A 4,997-nucleotide genomic window follows, 5' to 3' on the forward strand; every position below is an offset into this window, starting at 1 on the left:
CTGCATTGTCGGAACTAGAAGCACAAGCATTTCACTACACTCGCATTAACATCTGGTAACCATGTGTATGTGACAAATAAAATTTGACTTGATTTATAATCCTGTATATGGTTGTTACAGTGAGGTAAAAAAGTATTTGATCCCTGCTGATTTTGTACGTTTGCCCACTGACAAAGAAATGATCAGTCTATAATTTTAATGGTAGGTTTATTTGAACAGTGAGAGACAGAATAACAACAAAAAAATCAGAAAATCCAGAAAAACGCCAGAAATGTTATACATGTTTTTGCATTTTAATGAGGGAAATAAGTATTTGCCCCTCTGCAAAACATGACATGACTTAGTACTTGGTACTTAGTACATGACTTAGTACTTGGTGGCAAAACCCTTGTTGACAATCACAGAGGTCAGATGTTTCTTGTAGTTAGCCACCAGGTTTTCACACATCTCAGGAGGGATTTTGTCCCACTCCTCTTTGCAGATCTTCTCCAAGTCATTAGGTTAAGTAATCCCTCTCACCCCACCCCCCTAAGTTTTAGATGCACTATTGTTAAGTGACTGTCCCACTGGATGTCATAAGGTGAATGCACCAATTTGTAAGTCGCTCTGGATAAGAGCGTCTGCTAAATGACTTAAATGTAAATGTAAATGTAATGTTTCGAGGCTGACGTTTGGCAACTCGTACCTTCAGCTCCCTCCACAGATTTTCTATGGGTTTAAGGTCTGGAGACTGGCTAGGCCACTCCAGGACCTTAATGTGCTTCTTCTTGAGCCACTCCTTTGTTGCCTTGGCCGTGTGTTTGGGGTCATTGTCATGCTGGAATACCCATCTACGACCCATTTTCAATGCCCTGGCCGAGGGAAGGAGGTTCTCACCCAAGATTTGACGGTACATGGCACCGTCCATCGTCCCTTTGATGTGGTGAAGTTGTCCTGTCCCCTTAGCAGAAAAACACCCCCAAAGCATAATGTTTCCACCTCCATGTTTGACGGTGGGGATGGTGGACTTGGGGTCATAGGCAGCATTCCTCCTCCTCCAAACATGGCTAGTTGAGTTGATGCCAAAGAGCTCCATTTTGGTCTCATCTGACCACAACACTTTCACCCTGTTGTCCTCTGAATCATTCAGATGTTCATTGGCAAATTTCAGATGGGCATGTATATGTGCTTTCTTGAGCAGGGGGACCTTGCAGGCGCTGCATCATTTCAGTCCTTCACGGCGTAGTGTGTTACCAATTGTTTTCTTGGTGACTATGGTTCCAGCTGCTTTGAGATCATTGACAAGATCCTCCCGTGTAGTTCTGGGCTGATTCCCCATTGTTCTCATGATCATTGCAACTCCAAGAGGTGAGATCTTGCATGGAGCCCCAGGCCGAGGGAGATTGACAGTTCTTTTGTCGTTCTTCCATTTGCGAATAATCGCACCAACTGTTGTCACCTTCTCACCAAACTGCTTGACGATGGTCTTGTAGCCCATTCCAGCCTTGTGTAGATCTACAATCTTGTCCCTGACATCCTTGGAGAGCTCTTTGGTCTTAGCCATGGTGGAGAGTTTGGAATCTGATTGATTGATTGCTTCTGTGGACAGGTGTCTTTTATACAGGTAACAAACTGAGATTAGGAGCACTCCAAATCTCAGCATGTTACCTGTATAAAAGACACCTGGGAGCCAGAAATCTTTTTTGATTGAGAGGGGGTCAAATACTTATTTCCCTCATTAAAATGCAAATCAATTGATAATTTTCTGGATTTTTTGTTGTTATTCTGTCTCTCACTGTTCAAATAAACCTACCATTAAAATTATAGACTGATCATTTCTTTGTCAGTGGGCAAACATACAAAATCAGCAGGATCAAATACTTTTCCCCCCCCCTGCTGTATATACCACAATGGTCTCTTCCCTTTACCTGGGACGAACAAGCTGTCAGGCGTCTTGAGGGACTGGCTCATGGATTCTTGTAGTTCACACTCCAGCTCCTCCACAATGTGTTTCTGATTTAGGACAGAAAGGTTTTAGGTAACACATTATTTTATGGTACACATACTAGCAGCTCATAAGAACGTATCTAAATCAATGAAGACTCCGTGAAGAGTCATCATTCAACAGTTATATATTGGGGAGATGGGGGATGGCAGCAACAACACACCTGGCAACCTGTGACCAAAAGGTATTCACACTGGGGCAGTGTCATGTCATATGCATGTAGGTTCCAATATTTCACTGGCCAATTAAGACCAAAAAGCTCCATGGGACTCACACTTCTGGAGTCAACCACTCCCACTCCACCCACTCACTGAGTTGATAGGTAGCCAGAATACAAGTGGATGTTTTGTGTCCAATCTATACTACTAGAAGCCCTCTGTAAACTAATGGGAATAGTCACGGTATGGAATACATATCTTAAAGACTACAAACAAAATACAGATTGGAAGAGAGTCTGGAACAATATCTCAATGTCCTCCAGAAATTAGAATTGTCAATTAATACAATACAAATTCATTCACAGATTTTATTTGAGTCCACGGAAACGCTCCCAAATTAAACTTGTTCCTATTCCAAATTGTCTGTTGTGTTCTCAAAGACATATTGGAACCTATATGCATATGATGTGGGACTGTCCCAGTGTGAAGAGCTTTTGGTCACAGGTTGCCAGGTCTGTGTCGAGCATAGTTGGTGCTGCCATCTCCCCAATATATTAATTTTGAACGATGACTCTCCACTGACTCTCACAGTACCCCAGAAAAGAGTTGCCTGGACTGACTGTGGCAAAAATAATGTGTAACGGCAGATTTCCTCCTCGTCGTCTGAATAGGAGTAAAGATCGGACCAAGATGCGGCGTGGTAAGTGTTCATGACGAATTTTAATAAGAAAAGCACAGAACACTATGAAATACAAAAACGTGACATAACCAAACCGAAACAGTGCCGTGTGGCGACAAACACACACACGGAACCAAACACCCACAAACCAACAGTGAAACCCAGGCTACCTATATATGGTTCTCAATCAGGAACAACGATAAACAGCTGCCTCTGATTGAGAACCATATCAGGCCAAACACAGAAATAGAAAAAACATAGAAACACAAACATAGACTGCCCACCCCAACTCACACCCTGACCATACTAAATAAAGACAAAACAAAGGAAATAAAGGTCAGAACGTGACATAATGTTGGTGACCAGATGGAAACCTCCACATAAGCTCAGCATAACTCAATAACTACATAACTTCCTTGACGTCCTTTCACTAGAGCTCTGCATAGCTTGTGTGAACAGCGCCAAGGAAACAACATTAGATACATTCAATAGAGCAGACGAAAGGTCAAAAGCTTATGAGGTAATGTAATCATGTTTGAATGTATCAATTGTATTTTTTATCATATCTGTATCGAATATTGATGTATGCAGGCTGATTTAATATTCTATGATTCTATTCTATTCATGTGTGCCTTGGTCCCACAAACAATTTTACAAACATAAGATGTGTTATCCATGATGTTTTTGTTTTACACACATATATGTCCACAACACAGGCCCGTGCGGGGGAGGGAGGGAAGTGGGGAGACAAAGGTGGTGTTGGAGGGAGGAGGAATAGGAATGGGTCGCATCTACTGAGAAGGGGAGATGGGACAGACAGGACAAATAATTCTTGTTTTATGTTTTCTCTCGTATTTTTTGCTTCTTTATACAGTTGAAGTCGGAAGTTAGCATACACCTTAGCCAAATACAGTGGGGCAAAAAAGTATTTAGTCAGCCACAAATTGTGCAAGTTCTCCCACTTAAAAAGATGAGAGAGGCCTGTAATTTTCATCATAGGTACACTTCAACTATGACAGACAAAATGAGAAAAAACACACACACACGCACATCTGACTGAGCCTTCCCCAGCGCTTGCTGGCCTCCCAGGTGGACACCACAGGTAGACAGGAGGCTGCATGGAGGGAGAGGGAGCACTGGAGCTAAGTGGAGAGGAGAAACATGGAGAGAGAGAGAGAGAGGGGAAAGAAACCCTTTACACATTACATTCACACAGAAACAGATAAATAAACAATAAAAATGTACTTGCCAAGATGGCTTAATTTGTTTAAGCACTATTGCTCAATCACAGTAATATACTGAGCAAGGTCATCCTATTGCGCACTCATCATGAGCGAGCTGTGGGGCATCGGTCTATGGCCCGTGACATGAACGGACAAAAGCCTCCTTTAAAATGGTGTAAAATACTTGTATGTTTGAGGAATTTTAAATATGGGATTTCTGTTGTTTTGAATTTGGCGCCCTGCAGTTTCACTGGCTGTTGACGAGGGGGGACGCTACCGTCCCACATACCCTAGAGAGGTTAATGTCTATGATGAAATAAAATGGTGCCATGAGAATTCACGATGAGATTGCTTCATCAGCTGATTGATTAATTAATTGATTGGCTTTATTAGATCATTAAAAGTAGGAGGCTGCGCCCGCCAGAGACAACATTATGTTACTAAACACTATCAAGCATAAAAACACACAAAAACAAAAACAAGCCCTAATGGCTTCTTTCCATTGTGGTCCTCTTAGACTGTGAGATGGCACAAAGCCAAGATTGACCAATCATTCTCACTGCAATTGAAAACAACAACAGTGTCATCAATCACAAAGCTATACAACAAGTTACATCAATATCAAGAGTTTGTTATACAATGCAAAGAGGGATTACGTTTTAAAGTTCTGCCTCCATCCAGTGGTTGATCATTGATACAGGGGACAGGGTTCGTTCGAGCCAGGGTTGGGGTTGATTCTGAATTCCTGAATTTCATTAAATTCAACCCATGAATGAAAATTTGAATTAGACACACCCCACAGAAAGTAAAATTGAATTAAAAGCAATTCAAATGAATTCAACTGAGACAAGAACGACAAGTCTCATTTCTTTTCTTTTGTATGTGAATACACAGAATCCTACTTGATACTCCACATGCTCCACATGCACCACATGCACCACATGCTCCACATG

The sequence above is a fragment of the Oncorhynchus gorbuscha genome, linkage group LG16, assembly GCF_021184085.1.
Source record: "Oncorhynchus gorbuscha isolate QuinsamMale2020 ecotype Even-year linkage group LG16, OgorEven_v1.0, whole genome shotgun sequence".
NCBI lineage: Eukaryota > Metazoa > Chordata > Actinopteri > Salmoniformes > Salmonidae > Oncorhynchus > Oncorhynchus gorbuscha.